The sequence below is a fragment of the Podarcis cretensis genome, assembly GCF_951804945.1.
Source record: "Podarcis cretensis genome assembly, chromosome: 4".
In the NCBI taxonomy this organism is placed as follows: Eukaryota; Metazoa; Chordata; class Lepidosauria; order Squamata; family Lacertidae; genus Podarcis; species Podarcis cretensis.
In genome coordinates this window covers 32,830,508-32,849,667 of record NC_137173.1, presented here as the reverse complement: position 1 = coordinate 32,849,667, position 19,160 = coordinate 32,830,508, and the positions used below count along the sequence as shown (strand labels likewise).

At 38.4% G+C, this 19,160-nt stretch overlaps 1 protein-coding gene across 10 annotated transcripts in view; it reads right to left on the bottom strand.

Annotated features, from left to right (window-relative positions):
- The window catches only part of ZBTB20 (zinc finger and BTB domain containing 20), a 504,516-nt gene extending 485,867 nt beyond the window's left edge, over positions 1 to 18,649 (bottom strand). For all 10 annotated transcript variants that reach the window (XM_079973673.1, XM_079973666.1, XM_079973667.1 and 7 more), the window contains exon 1: positions 18,326 to 18,649. The gene's annotated coding sequence lies outside the window, so the exon portion shown is untranslated. The remainder of the gene's footprint in view (positions 1 to 18,325) is intronic.
- Between the last annotated feature and the right edge of the window lie 511 nt (positions 18,650 to 19,160).

Sequence of the window (19,160 nt, the reverse complement as noted above, 5' to 3'; positions counted from 1 at the left end):
TCATCACAGTGACTAATCCAATATTCGACCCAGCCCCAGGCCAAAAGCCAGACTCAAAAGGATAGAGTTGTCCAGAACTAATGCAACACGTGTCAGACAGCATAAATGCACAAGATAATTTTATTCATATCATAAAAATAGATCTTGCATCATTTAAAAAATTCTTTTCTAAATTTCTATCCTTTTCATTCACTACAAAACACGAAGGAGCTAACAGCATAGAAATTAAAGCAGCAAAACAACATAAGTATTATAATAACAAAATATTGAAATTGTCTGTTTGTGTTTTAATCGGATGTGTTTCCATGAGAATAGAAGTCAGTAGCTTTTTGTTATAAAACAACCATGGAAATGAAAGGCAATCTATGGTGGATATAGGCTGGGGGAAAGACCCCTAAAGTTTCCTTCATGACCACATGGTACCCAAGTCCAGAAACACGAGAGAATGTTACCTTTAAAACGTTGTTACTTCAGATCACAAAGAAATATTCCAATTAGTGAGGAAACAGTCAGTATGTATTTGGCTATCTAATTAAAGGGGGGGGGGGTCAACACACAATGCACTTGACTAAGGGACAGGAATCCCTTTTTGCACAATAGTCTCAATGGCCGATTACTCTTCTGTGATAGATATGGACTGTATCTACATTTATAAAAATGAACTCTATTTCTGGGAGCAGCTTATGAAGAGGTTTAAAAAGGCAATAAGGAACATATATGACAAAAACAACAAGGGAGCCCAGCCCCTATAGAAGCACTCCTTTACAAATGAAGAAATCTGCATGGTTCTTTATCATCAAGGGTTTACCCATTTATTTGGCTAATCATTAAAATGGCTAAACAGACCTCTAATTTGAAAATAAAAACCGATTGATGCAATCACAAACAAGTTCTAAAATTGCAGTTTATTAAAAAGAAAAAAAGGAAATCTTGTCTAATCCAAAACACACTCACAGTTACCTTTTTCTAATCAGAGCATTCATTTCTCCTCATTATGATCTCACAAGCACATTAAAATCTTATTAACATTAATTACTTCTGAGCATCTATGCATGAGCAGCGACAGGCTTGCGTACGTGTATGTGTGTGTCTGGATCATATCTACATTTATATACCTTGCTGCACTTTGCTTATAAAACATGTGAAAATATTGCTGCTAACACCAATTAGCTAATTTCACGCACACACAGATAGTAACCTGCTGTCTCGCTGCACAGCTTAATAAAGACCAGCAGACAGATGGACAGACAAACATACACAAAAAAATCATCCCGACACTTCCTGATGCAAAAGCTTTTTTAAAAAACAACAACAACACACACAGCCTGACACCTCTAAGAGTGCAAATTTAAGCCGCCAAAATCTGCAAAAGGCACACATTTTTAAAGAAGCATTTTTTAAAATGCAACACAGCCAATATCCTGTTTTCTCACAAATGAGTGCCATGATAAATTGATAAAGACAAAGAAAAATCTGGCAAACAGACAAGCAGCACACTCACACACATACAGTGACAGAGAAACAACATGGCAGATTAAGGGATAAATATCTTACCAGTTGATAATAAGAAAAAGAGGCAACCCTCTCCCGAAATACATATTTACAAGCAAAATTACATTTTGATATGACATGTAACTTTCCCTTCAAGCAAAGAGGGGAAACTAGAGTGGATTCTTGTTAGATTTATATTGCAGTCATTCAAGAACATGATGAGGGTAAGAGGATGTCATCTATTCCATTATTTTTCCATGGGCTGGCTCTGTCCCACAATGTGGTCAGTCTGCCTTTTGGCTTCCTTGGAAATATTCTGAAACTGATTGCTTAAATGACTTCTACACAATTTGCCAGCTTTCAGCTTTTGCCTTGTTTCTGCCCCTCCCCACAGATTACCAATGACCACTATGGATATTTATACTAGTAACCTGAAAGAAAAGGGAAGATGTGAACTGAAAATTGTGCATTAACAGTGGTTTGAATGTCCAGAAATGAAAAACAGTTACCAGTCAATAGAAAGGATTAGGTGAGCTGGAAACCAAATATCCCTACCTAAACTATATATCAACATCATGTTCTCAGCAAGATTATTATTTATTAGTGGTTCTCTTTCTGAAGTCATCTTCAAAATCAGCAACTTGTGGTGATTTTCTGCACAAACCATGCCATGCACCATGCACCCTTAACCCCTGTGCGTATAATCACATGGTAATGAACAAGGTAATGTATTGAACCTTCTTTTACCTCCCAAGAATTGCAGGTACGGTGTATCTTTATATTCTAACTGTATGTAAACAGTGGACAAATGAGTCTCTCAACAAGCACATGTAGCAACTATTTTGGTGTTAGAGAGTACAAGAAAAAAATGTAACAGCTTGTTGTGTACCAACTTCTAGCATTTGAAGTGTCCTTAACCCTAAGCCACTCTGCATATGTTCTCCCACAATTCAAAGAAACCCTACTTTTTCCACTTGGCTATAATACTTCTAATAATAATAATAATATCTCCATATACTATTCAAAAGGCTTAAGGACATGCTACCCTGCTGAAAGCTGAATTTTTATAAACATCAATAGAAGGCTCGTACTTATGTTTCAGTTCCACAGATTTGTATGATCTCAAAATTGGACTGCATCTGTATCATAATAGCACCTCCAACACAGAAGGGCTATAATAACAGCTCTAACACACTTGGGTCTTATGTTTGCAAGCTCCAGATTTGCATATTTGAAGCAACATTATACCATGGGAAAAGCTGGCACTCAAGTCACACACATTAATAAAGGTAAAGGGACCCCTGACCATTAGGTCCAGTCGTGACCAACTCTGGGGTTGCGGCGCTCATCTCACTTTATGGGCCAAGGGAGCCAGCGTACAGATTCCGGGTCATGTGGCCAGCATGACTAAGCCGCTTCTGGCGAACCAGAACAGCGCATGGAAATGCCGTTTACCTTCCTGCCTGAGCGGTACCTATTTATCTACTTGCACTTTGACATGCTTTCGAACTGCTAGGTTGGTAGGAGCAGGGACCGAGCAACGGGAGATCACCCCGTCGCGGGGATTCGAACCACCTACCTTCTGATCGGCAAGTCCTATGCTCTGTGGTTTAACCCACAGCACCACCCGCGTCCCCAAGTCACACACACATTACACCAACAAATTTCTCCAAAATACCGCCAAGTGCTGCCACTGTAATATGTAGCCTTTTAAATTAGAATTTGCCTTTTAAATTAGAAAATAAACTTAATTTTCAGTAATTAACCGAGTTTCAATATTTTTGAAGAAATGTTGTCTCAAAGTTACAGTTTAGGGATATCACCTATGACATCTAGGTTATGAAGCTACCATCAGTTCTATGGCTTTGAGCAAGCATTCAAGAAAACCACCTCCAAATTATTATTTTTTTTCTTTGGCATAAGGCCAGGATGCAAGTAGTCACTATCCAGAACTGAAGGGTGTGCAATCCAGCTGAGGGCTCCTGAGATCAGTGGTCTGAACTGAAAATTGGAGAAGCCAAAAGTGTAGCAAGCAGAATGCAGTGTTGGAAAAGGCCTGGCTACTAGTATTTATACCAGGACCAGCCAATCTACAGGCTTAACAACAAATGCCAGATGTGTGGATTGATATGGCACACCTTAGTTCCCTTCTATGCCTAAAAAAGATATCCAAGGTTTGAATGCACATAGTCTACTGTAGCTCATCGAGCTAGATCCCAGCCTCAGCTTTTGAAGTTTCCAATTCCTGGAATCCTTGCGAGACCTTCATCCAATCTCATAATTAGGCAACTGACTTTCCAATTATATATAGCAGCTATGAAAGTCAAGCTAGTTCTTTCCCCCAAATATGATTCAATGTACACTTTTGTACGTTCAGTACTTAGTTCAAGTGATGCCTAAAACTGGATGTTAGAATTAAATATATCCTTCTGATATAATGCATATACACACACCCATACAGTTCAATAGATTCAATACATAGACCTACTGTTGTTCAAACTGGGTGAAGCATTTGGATCCAGGAGACCTGGGTTCACACTCAGATAATCAATGGTTGTACAGGTTGGTCTAAATAAGTCACATCTTGCAATTGTCTGCAATGTGTAAAAATGCATTGGCTGTATATCTATCACTATTCTGAACAATCACATGGACGCATCTTAAATGCAAACTAAAGTAAAATAAAAGGAATATAAATGACTACTGAAGATATTCCATTGATCTTTATCTTTCCAGAAGATATACTGCTGAACACAACATAAATCAGATTCAGTGAGCAACCAGTCCACCTATAACATCTGCATCCATTGCAGAAGCTAATAAAATGAGAATGTTTAACAACTTTCATCCTAGCTTTTACAAACTTGACAATTACTAAAAAGTGGAGAATACATACTAAAAGCAAGTTTAAGTAAATATAATGTGTTTCATAATCCTTCAAACAAAAAGTCATTCCTGAAAATGGTTGTAGCATTCAACACATCCAAGGGTAGCAATTCATGTCCATTTGAACACATGGGGAACACCAATAACTGTTTCTTCCTGTTTGGTCTCAAATGGGTATTTGAACAAGGCCCAGTAACAGGCACAGTCCCTAATGAAAAATAAGGTAATGGCTGGAAGTAGTCTGAGATATGTAGGTATAGAGTGGTATACAAATTTTTAATAATAATAGTAAATGGGAGATCTGCATCTCCCAGATATTTTGAGGAGTGGGAATGAGTAGAGAGGGTCAGTGATCTCTAATGTAGAAATAAGCACTACATGTGGGTGGGTGTGGGTGCATGCATGCGTGTGAACATTTTCCTTCCAGTTGTTTTTAATCAGTAGTGCCTGTTGTAGCTGCTTAAGTGATACATCTCCCTGTCCAGTCCATTCCTTGTATGCCCTCTATTACTACTTGCATATGGTCATTCTCCATTGATAATTCAACACAGACAAGCAAAGAAAACCTCTCAGTATGTTGCCTAGAAAATTCTTTGGTTCTCTTATTTTCTTTGAAATGAGCGACAGCTACATCTACCTAGTGAATGGAGAACAGCACATTTAGGCCCCATACTCTTAAATGCAAGAAGGCACAGTGCTACTTTTCTTTCATTAAAATAAGCATAGCCACAATCGGCTTCCATACAGTCCAGTCAGACTTTCCATCCTTTGTTATCAAAGAACAGGAAAAGAAGGATTGGACCAGCTCTCTGTAGAATTCTCTTCTTCGCATAAGGGTCTCAAAACCTGCTCTGCAGTCCAGTAGGCAATTATGATTGTAGGAATGCCAAATGAATAACTTCAAAGGATGGTTGGAAAAGTTATGCTAAATACACTGAACGTGGTTTTTGTTTTTGTTTTTTACACTACAAGCAGAAAAACAGCCTGGAGAAAATCAGCACTCTATTAAAAGAATAAAGTACTGAACATTCTAGCAAGTCATTAAGAGGCTGCAATCCCAAGCAAACTTACTTGGATGTAAATAAATCTCAACAAACTGAATGGAACTTGCTTCCAATTAGAATTGGTCTGTAAAGTCTGAGAAATATACATATGCCTAAAATGAAAAAGGACTGCAAAGTTTCGTGTCACAGTTTCTGTGTTGTGATGTGCAATTCCTGTCTATCCTTTAGTGAACTGCTGTCTGGTAAACTATCGGTTCCATATAAGGTTTTTCCTTTTGTAAGATTATATCCTTCCATCTAGCAGAGAAATTGAAAAAGACTAAAGCGATTGATACTCATAAAGTATTCTGAGATTCCTGGTTAAACACTGCTGTAGAAGTGTAAGTTCAGTTGTTATGGGCAGCTACTCCTGTTGCATCAACACGGACATATCCAGTTATCTATCTTGTTCCATTCTCTGGCTCAGCTGATAACAGGTCTCCATTTTCAAATGCTGCTCTGGCCCTTTCTTGTTTAAGAATGTGGAAGATCTAACCAATCAAAAACGGGTCTAAGAAGGGTCAATATTTCTTTAACAGAAGCTAGGGCTAATTATTTGTTGACTGCTTGCCTATTACAGTTATATATTTCCAACATCTCAAAACTGGGAAAGTTCCCCTTAAAGTTTGTGATAGTTCATACTTTTATACATAACTATTTAACACCAATTCCAGGGTTGGCTTTTTTTCCTTTTCATTGCTATGGGAATTGGAAAACAGATAATCCCTATTTAAGTAGCACACCAGAGACAAAAATAGCTTAAAATGAACAAGTACAAATCTCATCATTACTGTGGAAGATCAAGGTTTAAAAGATATACTGATGTTGATTTGAAATGAGCCATCAACTTCATTTGCTGGTGGTTTTTATTGTTGGAAGGAACGCCATAGAGGTTCCACAAAGAAACGCAAAAATCTGCTAGCTTTGTAAGCGAAAGCCATGTAAGTTGTTTCTTCTTCAAATTTGGCAGGCTGCATAGCCGTATGACCTTCACTCTCAGCCCTACTGACAATCAGTGGGTGAATTTTTATCTGCAATGAAAGCTCTAGCAGTAAAATTGATTAAAACTTTGCCTCATTTACAACAGATTGCTCTTTGTATTTGTAAAATGAGAATTCTAATTCATATTTTTTTACATATCATTTTTCTATCCATCAATTTGTAACACCATTGTTTTCATTTTTAAAAATTGATCCTGCTTTTCCTTCATGAAGAGAAACCACAGAAGAAATCTGCCTGCTCTTTTTTTGTACGGGTAGTAAAGTTTTCAATCCTTACTTTTTCTACACAAATGTTCTTTTGAAACATCCACCTAAATGCAAAATTCTCAAAAAACCACACATTTTTTTCTTATAAATAATCATTGCTTTCAAGCTTGAAATTCTAATTAAAATCAGACATTGAATAGTTAACTTATTACAGAGCATTAAAAAGTTGATAAAAAGTATCCTTCTGCTGTTATTTTTTCTCTTCTCCAAGACATCTGAAAAGAGGTTCAATTTTTTTTATTAGACTTATACTCTCATTTTTGTCCGAAGTCCTCAGAGCAGACCTCAAAAGTCATATTAAAGTTACAGCATGCCTACATTTCTAGGTTGTATTAACTAACACCTGTAATCAAATCTGCTGCCAATTAAAAAGAAAACTTCAGGTTTGCATTATCATAATCTATAAATAGGCAATCAATCAGCTGATAATTATAATATACAAGTTGAAGAATGAGTAAAAGAGCTTACTTATTAGTCTGAGAAAAGAATTCTAGTATTTCTCCTAAACTTTGAGAACCTTTGCCATATTCAACCTGTCAGTACTGAAGCTGGCTAAAAACATTAAAGTATACATGAGAAGAATCACACACGGCACTAGCTGAAACCCTCCTCAGATATGCTTCTTAGTCTGTTTGTTGAATGCAAGGAAGTTTAGCAAAAGAAGGTACAGTACACAGTTAAAAAAAGAATTAGTCTTCAAACTAACTGACAAAAAAAAAAAAAATACAAATCACTCAGGCCAGATGGCATTCACCAAAAAGTTCTTACAGATCTCAAATGTGAAATTGCAAGACTATTCCAATAAAATATGTAACTTGTCACTAAAATCTGCCCTTTTGCAAAAATCTGGATAGTGGCCAACACAATACTATTGTTTTAAAAGATAATTGGTGCATGTTTTAGTAGAAAATTACAGACCTGTCAGCTTTATATCTGTTCCGCATAAACTGATGGTAACTATTGTTAATGGCATAATTTTTAAACACTTTGAAGAACAAGCCTTGTTGATAAAGTATCAGTACGGCTTTGACAATGGTAAATCTTTCGTCACCCTCTGGGATTTGTCCAGTGTGTCAACAAGCATGCAAATAGGGACGGATCTTCAATAAATAAATATACATTTATTTATTTATTTATTTATTTATTTATCCATCCATTCATTTATTCGTTCGTTCGTTCCATCATCCATTCAAAGTACCATATCAAAATATTCTTTCAGCACCTCAACAATTATGAAGACAGATATTCTTATAGATTTGTAAGAAACTAGTTAAAACACTATAAGCACAAGACAGGAATAAATGGCCAGTTTTATGTAGTATTTTCTTTCGTCTTGATTTATAGCTTCAGAAAACTATCATATGGAGGTGCAGAGCTTATGGTAGAGGAACTGTCGCATCCTGACTTTTTCCAGGCTTGTGCAAGCCAGGGCAGAAGGTGAGGGGTGGCAACTCGTTTTCTTTCTATTTGATACTAATGAAAGTGAAAATAATGAAGCCAGCTACAAAGCTCCTGTGGCTTCTCCCCACACACCTTGCCCTGGGCATGTTTAGTGAAGGGGAATATTCTGGATCATATGCATCCAAGGCCTTCCCTGATCCAGCCCAATGCACCACTGTACATCCCTTAGTAACAGAGCACGGATAGGAGTGCTTGTATTGGAAAGCTCTGCTGCCATCCAGGGACAATCTCCCGCAGCAGACCTCCCTCTCTGAAGTTAACTCCCCTCTCTACTCTTCCCAGGGACAACAGAACACCTTGTTCATGATTAGCAAATTACAAGTACAGTAGAAGGTGCAACTTACCCTAGGAGACTTTCAATACAATAAACCATGGGTAGGCAAACTAAGGCCCAGAGGCCGGATCCAGCCCAATCGCCTTCTTAATCCATCCTGCAGACGGTCCGGGAATCAGTGTGTTTTTACATGAGTAGAATGTGTGCTTTTATTTAAAATGCATCTCTGGGTTATTTGTGGGGCATATAATCCGTTCATTTCCCCCCCAAAGGTCTGAGGGACAGTGGACCGGCCCCCTGCTGAAAAAGTTTGCTGACCCCTGCAATACAACATCTTTTGCCGTGTGTGTATATTTAGTATGGAATTTGTATGGCACATTAAAAAATATTATTCCCAATTAATAAGTAGTTGGCTGAGGCAGAGGAATGAAAGAGGAGCGAGTATTCTATTTCCACGAGAAATAAGTTGCTTCTCCTGACATCCAGGATCCAGCCAGCCAGTTCGAGTTTCCAGAATCATCAGTTCAGTTTCAGTGCTGTGCAGATAGGGGAATACAGCCTGCCAAGGTGGCATCACCAATCTCATATGGTTGACCAGGGCAGCCATACACCATTTCAAATTTGTAACAGCTCACCTGTTTTATACCTTGATGGTAAGTAGGCATACTTGTAAGCAAGTTCCTTTGAAACAACAGAGAGCTGGTTTTCATGTAGATTATTATGGATTTGGTTGTCAAAAGAGCAAAAGGATTTTTTAAAAAAAAAAAAACATGCAACAAAAGCTACCAGGGGGAAAAACACACCAGATTTATTACCAATGAACACCGTGGCAAGAAAAACAAAATGCTTTAGTGGAAGATTACAGGAAAATTTAACAAATCCTTACATTCAGATAAATATATTCTTAAAACACATTCTTAAATAATCCGTATGGTTTAGCAGAACATAATGTGAAAAATATACTCCAGACTTCTGAACTAGGCAGGAGCAGCTGGTTTCACAGCAGTGAAACATTTCAGGCCGAACTGTACTGGCTCATAGGACAAATGGTTTAAAGTCTGTATGGCGCAGAAAGAACCCGCGTTTTTAGGAAATGTCAGCATCTTCTTTTTTTGAAAAAAACAAAAAACCCACTTTCTGTCCAATTGGAGCGAGATTTGAAACCTTAAAAATTTGGCAGCTCTGGCTTGATTTTTTAAAATGAAATGTTGGAAGTTATGAAACAAGCTGCTTGGACCTCATACAGTTCGTTCATGAGTCAGCACCAACTGGACTTTTGAAACAGGTTTCTATTGGTTCTAACAGTACTTATTGTCAGGATTATGGCAGTACAGATGCCAAATTCAGGAACCCTTGATGCCAAATCCTCTGTTTCCAGGCAGAAAACAACAACAACTGGCCAAACATGCACCAAACTCTAGTTGTGACCTCCAGAAACACCAAAGCGAAAGAGCTCATTCTCCATCGCCCATTTATTTTGGGAAACCTGCCATAGGAGTGGAGACAATTCAATACACCATTAGCTTGGAAGATTGCATCTCCGTGATGTCAGACATGCAAATGGGAAGTGAGAGACGACATTGCCCATAGGAAATAATATTTTAGCAACCAACCAAGAGAGTTGAGAAAAAAATCCTAAAGCATTCTTGCATAGTTAACTCTAGCCAGCAGTTCTGTAGAAATGCAGAATGTTCTTTTATGACTTTACGAGTCCAGTGCAAGTCAGATCTCAGATGCAGAAAGCAAAATGTTGATAAGTCCTTTGGCTACATGCAATACTGCATGGGGGCAGTGATGGTGGGGCAGATGCCAATTGCTGTATTATTATAATGCATTCAGCGCCAAAATGTCCCAGATATCTAATCTAAGGCAAGTGAAGTAACAAATACACAAGAAAGAAAGGGGGGGGGGGAGGACACCTATAACTTCAGGCTCAGTGATAGAAGATCCTGCTGCGGGGGAACAAAATAGAGAATTCAAACTACTCAAGGGTGAGAAGAGACTCCAACTCTTACGTAGCCAGCAAGAAACTAGCCTGTAGAACAAAGGTAACACTGATGTTAGTTGCTCTGCCCACTTTTGTGGGCCTCTGAAGGTTGGCCAGAAGGAAATGAAGCCCTTAGGCTGAAAAGATTCCCCACCCCTGTTTTAAGCTACCTGGGACCAGCAAATATAATCAGACATTAGGTAGGCAGCTAGTAGACAGCAGCTTTTCTATAGCTGTACCTTGTATCCTTCCTAAGGGATATCTGTCTGGTGCTTTCTTTACTATCTTTTGATGCCCCGCAAATTCACAATCAAATTATAAGTCACCTGTGTTCACAGATGTCTTCTGTGATTTGTTGTTAACCTGTTTAAAAATATGAAGCTCCATGAGGAGCCACACTTTGGGTCAATGTTTTCATAGCGCTGGCAAGCAACAGATCTGTTTAGGGTTGGGTTGTGGTTTTTTTTACTGTGTAATGTATAATGCTTAAGTGTAATACAATTATATATTTTAAGTGGGTATAAATTATCAATAATAATCCCTACAGATTGGAATGAAAACTGAATGAGGGAAAATATTGAGAGGCCCTGGCTTCAGTTTCTTGCAGTACTATACACAATTATACATTTCTAACGCTGGTTCCTAATCTTTTCTGCCTTTTGAAGTCACACCATCTCCAGTGGTGGTGTAACTAATCTTGGTTCCACCACAGTATTTCACTTTTTGTACTAGAACATACAAGGTTGCAGCACTTACACCCCTTTTGGCTATCAAGTGTCATTTAAGCCTGTTGCTCATGTATTGCTCAGGTGTTGAAGAACACATATGGGTATAAACTGAGGAGGCAGCCTGGGGCTTCATGTGAAGGACCTGTCCCTAAAGGTCCTGTCCCCACTGGTTCTAGCTCCAAACTTTGCATGTTGCAGCTGGAAAGTTGAAGAGCTTTCAGCTGAACCCACTCAGAATCCTTCCTACAATATGGAATCCTGCACAATCTCAATCACTGAGGGGACTCTAAACGTATTCAACCAAACAATGGAAGAATCCCAGTCTAGGCCGTCTCAATCAATGTAGGAAAGGACAGGGGTAGAAACAGGAACATTGAGGGTGGGGAGTGCACAGCCCCTCCACAATTTAAGCCCTCAAATGTTCGCTGAATGTCTGAAGAGAGCTTCTGTTTTGTTCCAGATCTAGCTAACATGCTCCAGTAATACTTCCTTCTTGCTGGTTAGCAATTTTCAAAACAAGCACATATTTCATAGCATCATAGAACTGCATAATTGGAAAGGGACCTCGAGGGTCATCTAGTACAACTCCCTGCAATGCAAGAATCCTGCCTACAGCCATCCCCGGGTGGGCTTGAACCACCAACCTTCTGGTTAACAGTGAGGTGTACTGACTCATTGCACCACAGAGATGTCTCTGTTGAAGTGAGATTAAGGGGACCTCAAAAACAGGAATAGCGTAGTAAAGGACAACCTCACATCAAAAGCACTCTTGACTGAATGCTCCCACTGAGTCACAAGTTATGTTTGGTCATGCTGCAGAGCAGATGGACATAGACTAGCTCTGCAGCTGAATCAAACGTATAATTGGAGCAAATCTGTAGATTTGCACCAGTACAAACACTGCCTTAGATTTAACAAAACCAAACCTTTCCATTCTCCCATATTTTATCAGCTCCAAGCTTTTCTACTCAAATCCCATCTCCTTCCTAAGACACCTGCAGCTTATCAGACAACAGTACACCATTATCTGTTTTTTAATATAGTGGCCCCTATACTGTCTCTTATAAACCAAAGCAAACAATATAAGTGTGGGAACTTCGCCCAAAGTTTTCAATCCTATCTTGATAGCACATTTATAAGCCTGCCTGGAATTTGAAAACAACAAAGTTTCTCAAAGACCTGTATCTAGAGGGTGTGCTTTTTTAAACTAGAGAAAAACACAATGTCAGTAATCAATTAGTTTCAGGGGTTATAAATAGCCTGGATACTGTGAAATGCAAGCATCTGTATTCAGTGTTCCTTCCTTCAGTCATATCATGCTAATGACCTATCACTACAAACCTGCTCAAAAATAAAAATGTATGTTGAAGAAATTCCACCCAGGACTGTCCAGTCCTCTGAATGGCTTCCTCAGTTAAGTCCCTCTAGATTCAACAAGACTTACAAACTTAATTCGTTCCGAAGGTCTGTTCTTAACCCGAAACTGTTCTTAACCTGAGGTACCACTTTAGCTAATGGGACCTCCTGTTGCTGCCGTGCCGCCAGCACATGATTTCTGTTCTCATCCTGAGGGAAAGTTCTTAACCCGAGGTACTACTTCCAGGTTAGCGGAGTCTGTAACCCAATGCGTTTGTAACCAGAGGTACTACTGTACTCCCATGTAAATGAGCTAAGGACTGCAATCTAAACAGAACAGGGCGGGGGGAAATACTGACTGGAATGCAATAACTTTTTGTAAATGTGTATCAGAATTGAGATTGAGCTACACTATCAGCAGCGGCACAGAGACCTCAATACAACCAGACGATGATATTTAGGTAAACTCAACCATTGATTGTGGAGTGTTCACATTTTAGTGAAACAAAAGCTTCCATTCATAATGGTTTAATTTAAACATAAAATTTCAAACTTCAAATAATAGAACTTTCTTAATCGACATCCTTCATCTTGCACCTATTCTTGACCTATTATTCCATGGTTTGCTTTAACTATAGTTTAGTGTTGAGTCATAACTGGGGCCTACTACAATTAGAGACAAGGTAATCACAGTTGCCTCAAAACCAAGGGTTCAAACCATGATTTGGAGAAATCCTAGATAGCTCTAACCACAGTTATCAGATGTAAGACTATAACTATGGTTGCAGCAAACTATGGTAGGATGGGGACATTCCTGTACAAATAGGGTGGGGGGAGAAGAGGGAGCCAATAGGCATGTTCAAGATCTCCCCAGATCATGGTGTAGAGATTGGAAACATCTGAATTGACCATACTGGTTAAACTGTATGCACCGCATATCCTTACGCTGCTTACAATTCAGAAGAATTAATATCACTTAATTTTTAAAAATTCAAATTGAATAAACTGAAACTTGAACAAGGCATCCAATAAGGGAAAGTGGGAATTGATTTCATCATTTTTGCCACACACGTTTAACAGAAAAACGAAGCTAAATCAGAACACATTTGCTATTAAGGATGCCTGTTTAACGGTCTATGGTATCTGTAGAACAAGTACAGCAGAGACAGCAGCAACAAAAGCATATGCCCTGTGAAAAACTGAATATGGGTTACTACTAAGTGAGAGACAGCAGACTCAAAGCAAAGAGAGAGAGAGAGATGTCAAAAGACAGGCCTCCTTCCATTCTCATTTAATCAAAGCCATACAATTAGTAGATGTCCATTGTTCTTTAAATTTTATTTTATACACAACAATGGATGCAATAAAATATAATAAAATATAATTAAGAGGAGCCAAGTCACACTACTTGATTTCAGTGGCATACGGATTTGTACCCATTATGTTTTGAAGCTACCCATGCCTTAACTATGCCTTCAAAAGCTCCAAGTTACATACTGTTCGTCCTGCGACTAATGAAAACTGGATATGTCCATTCCTTTCACAATTCCTTCTACCTATTTCACAATACCCTCAGCCCCTGCTGGCCTTCTTAGAATCCTGGCAAAAACAAACACTTCAATTAATTAGTGCTAGAGACTGAAGCACGATTACAATGAGGAAGCAAAGGATCAGGCCCTAGTGGTACAGAATAGAAAAATGTGTCGTCGTCCCCCCCCAAAAAAAGCAACAGCAAGCATTAGTTTTCAGCAAAAATTTCAGAATACTGAAAAATAACCAAGACTATCCAGGACACATTGCAGTTAAGTTGAATGGGTCCCAAGCCTGAGAAGAAACAAACTCTTACCTCAGTATGTAACTGGGAACCATGGCACAAAAGAGTTAAGATCTACTTTATCATACTACAATAACATCGCTATTGAAGAAAGCCTATTAGAGAAGTGAGCATATTTAAATCATCATTATCATCATCATTTATTGGTTAGGGTTTTTTTTGTTGTTTTTTGTTTTACTTTGTGTTTACTTGAGCAGAACTTGCATTTTATATGAAGCCAGTTTCACTTTTGCATATACTGGTAGTTTCCCTGCTGATGCTGGAACTGAATTGCCAATACTATGCAGACAGAGGAGATGCTGGGTTTGTTTTTTTGGTTTTTTGGTTTTGTTACATAAATAATTAAAAGTGTTTAATATATATTTTTTAAAAATAAATAACTTGGAATAAACTTGAACCGTTTGGTTTTTTTTAAGCTCCTCACGGCCACAAGTATCTTTGCTGTGCTGCCGTAGAGAAGTCCTATAAAATTACATAAGGATGAAACTGATCAAGAAGGTCACTTTTTTCATCTTTTTCTGAGCAGAATGTTTCATGTAACAGCTCTCCTTGAAAATTACTAAGGCTTTTTTTTAAGAGATGCAGAAAGGATATTTTAAATGGAGTTAAAACTAACTCTAAATGTCTTTAAGTTTCTTGCTTTTGTTGTTATTCTTTAATGCTTCATAGGTATTCATCTATGCTTCTCTTGCAGGAGAGAAAACTTAATATTTATAATAAATCAGAAAACTGTCCCACAAGACTTCATGAAGTAAAAAGGACTGAATGATTTTCTCTCTTCCATAAAGGCTTTAGCCAAAGTCCATTGAAGTCAATGAACTTTGGGTCGTGACCCTAAAGCCAAATATATCAGAAAATAATTTCCGAAACAAACTTCAGTTTAGTAGACATTTTGCTACCAAATTTGCCTGCTTGGTATTTTCACATTCTGGTCCTATTAACAAGTAGGGACTGACTAAACTCTCAAAGGAATTAACGAAGAATACATGTATACCAGTCAGTCCAAATTGTTTTAGCTACAGGGCATGGCAAAGCATGAAATAGCTACTTCAGAGCACTTCCTCATGTGGGTGTGTTAGATAACTGTCTGTTCCAACGCTAAAATAAAGCATACTGTGACCAAACCAATGCTACTGTAGGATGCTCTCCTACTAGATGGAAAGGGGTTTCAAAGAACTGCAAGGTGCGCAACCTATTATGCCCAGCAATGTTACTAACATTCATTACTGCTCACTCAGTTACTTCTTCTGAAGTTTACTTTTCACGGCTCAATACAAGTTACCACCAAGTACCATACAAGTTACGGCTCAATACAAGTTCTGTTAATTAAGAGAGATTTTGCAGGGAAATAATTTATGCCAAAAAAATCAAATATTTTCAATGACAATTTTTTTCTTTTAAAATCCACATTCTTCTTTTAACTCAGAAAAAAGCACACACACACACACAGAGAGATTTGCCTCATGCAATGTGATATTTTGCTCAACCAAGGGTCGTATAAAATTAAGCAATATATTTTTACCCTTTTTTAAAAAGGGGGATGTAGAACAGCTGGCACAACATCTTCCATACCACAAATTCATGAAATATTACAATAAAATAAAATACGATAAGCCTGCAAGGATCCCTGCAATTGAAAGAGGTATCCTATAAGGGAATATATACTATTCTAGTTCAAAAGCAAGCATCAGGTGTCTGAAAACACATACACTTCACATGGGGTGACTGGCAGCTGAACACTGCTGCTGAAGCTTGCCAAGCGTTCACCAAATTGCTCCCCCTCTGAGGCATTTAATAATTTGCACACAGCTCTTCTTGCTTTCCTACCTCCCAGCCTAGACCAAAGTTTCAAGGTCTGCAATTCCTGGCAGGGGAACTACATACACTTTTAAGGCTACAGATTCTTATGCTTAGTTCATATATATTTAAAAAGAAGTATATGTCCTTGCTTAAAAACAACTGTTGGTGTGTCTGACTTAAATAATAAGTAAGGGAAGATAAAAGAGGCAACTGAATTGCTATCCGAAGTAACATCATCTTGGGCTGCTGGGGGTGGAGTGTCACACTGCAGAAAACTGTACAGTACTTAAAAGTCCATCATAAAACATTTTGCCAACCAAACTTATTTTAATGCATGTTTATCAAAGTATTAGGGGCTGAAAACAATTCAATATAGCAAGAGGGAGCCTTATTTGCCAAGTCTGTTGGATCATTTGTTGCAGTAGTTTAAATTAACATGGCTTGTCCAGCATATCCTCTGGTGAGATGGGAAGCTTATAAGTTTAAAAAAACAACAGCAGCAACAAAAGAAAAACTTGGCACGCTGCTTTCAAGTGGACAACACTGAAAACATCAAAAACTTTATCATCTGGAAAGTATAAATTAAATAAATGATGCGAGCAATCTCTTCTACGCTGCTAGGTGGGTTAGGTAAATAGCTGTAAGGCCTCCTTTGTGTTATCAAGAAAGGCCTAATGCAATTTAAAATAAGGTATGTCTCTTGTTATTTTATAATCTTGTTTTTAATGGATTGTGACTGTTGAAAGATCTCCACTGATTAGCATCCATTTTCTATAGCATAGTAATTACTCATGGATTCTCCACAATATTTTATGTAACTCCCTTCCACTTTCTCCTGCTTTCTTTTTATATAGCCAGCGAGTGTTTTAGTTTTACTCTGTAGAAGCACAGACATGAGTTCAGGTTTAAAAATCCTTCTAAATGGATCAGCTTGGCCAGCCTTTAAAAGCTACTGCGGGGGGGGGGGGGGAGAGAAAGAACTATCATGAAAAGCTCCTCAAACAATTTAAAATGGTCTTCGGCACTCATCACAGTCTGTTCCTTGGCAAAATAAAAATAATCTCGTAAACATCTCCAGTGCTTGAAACAATATACAGCTTATGGGAGAAAAGGAATAAATAGTCTTTTTTAAAAAAAATAAAGCACCCTCTCTCAAGACATTTTGGTACATTGTAAAAGACCCTCTCCCTGCATCAACACAGAGCAAGACACAAGAACACTTCAAGAGAGTGTGGGATGAAAAGAGTTATGTGTATATATCCGTGTGTGTGCGTGTGGAGGGGGGGGGGAGGAAGAGGATTGGAAGAAATCAGGGATACTAACTCCCTTTTAGAAAGTTTGAATTCTTATTCCTCAAGAGTAGCCCATCTAGTTTAAGAAAAAAAAAAAAGCTATACTCTCTCTTTTTTTCCTTCTTTCACACACTAGCAGCAATCATTTTTTTAAAATATATATATATATATATATTGGCAGGCAGGGAACAGATGGATGTAGAATATTGCATTCGAGAACATCTATCCCCAAAGAATGATTTATATATATTTTTAAAATCCCTTTCAAAATAGTGCGGCCTGCTTCCCAGGTTGCAATTTGTTTTCATATATCGAAAATATGGACTTTAAACTCACAACAGATACCAAACAAAGCACAGTAACTGTAATCTCTGGTCACCGGCATTACAGTTAAAAACTCATTGGCAAACACAGAGACAAACACACACACACACACACACACACACACAACATTTAGCAGTAAACAAGGAGAACATGATATATGGACAGACAGATGGAACATAAACAGAAAGGAAAAAGCAGAGACCCACTAACATACGGAGAGGGTTGTTTTAAAGGAGTGAAAGATATTGATTTACTTGGAACCGGTGTTGGAAAAACAAACATATTTGTTTCCTTTCCTGATTTAAAATAAAAAGTAATTAAAGTGAAATATTATAAAGCAGCATATCTTTAAATAAGTGGTATAGAGGAAGGGGGGGATGCATTTGTGAAGGAGGCTGGCCTATAGATGTTCCAAAATTTTCTGCTCACACATAGGTCTCACAAACTTGCATCCCTAAAATAAAACAGCAAGAGGAGAGGAGATAATACAGAAGTGTCAAGGGAAGGGGGGGATTGTGGGGAAAGGAAAGGAAAATATTCTCTCTCTCCTCTTCTTTTTTTATAAAAGTTGACTGGCCTACCTTGCTCCCCAGTCCTCAGTTTGTCTCCTCATAGTCGCTGTCTCCCTGGAAGTGCAGTGTGAATGGTAATGACTGCCTGCCTCCCTAATGAGTCCATTTTCCTGCTCTTGATGTTGTGTATATACACACACTGCAACCTACCTTACAAACCACAGAGACGGGAAAGGGAGAGAGAGAGAGAGAGAGCGAGAGAGAGAGAGAGCGCAAAGCGAGAGTGTGAGAGACAGAGAGAGAGGCACACACAGACAAAGCCCTCCTACCAGACAGCAGACAACCCTCCTTCCCCTATCTAGCAAAATACAACTCGGCTAATGCAGCAACAGGTTCAACGCTGCCAGACTGAGACCGTGCAATAGAAAAGGGTATATATATAGTGGAGATCAGGATTTCTGGCACACAAGCCGTTTAATGTCAGCTGGCCCCACCTTCCTTATTTATGTTACAGGATGTTGGAATGCATTGTTCCAGGCAGTCCGTGTAATTATCATAAATACATTTTTTTGGTGTGTATATTAGCAGGAAAGGCTGAAATGCATCAGCCACTCTGCTTTGTAACCTGATAGCTTTAACACATGCATGGAAAGTGTAAACATATCTCTTTTGACAGGCAAACCACACAAAGCCTTCTGATGATTGGGCATGAGATCTTTTTAAGAAAGCAACTCCTGAAGATAGATTTCCCCAGACAATAGTGGAGCAGGGAAAACCGATCTTGCTTAGGAGGAAGGCTGCAGAAGAGATGGCCGGTAAACAAATTAAGGGAAGGCCATTTCTTCAGCATTCCCTCCCTCCCAAATATATATATATGGAATCTTCTCCCCACAACAGCTATAAT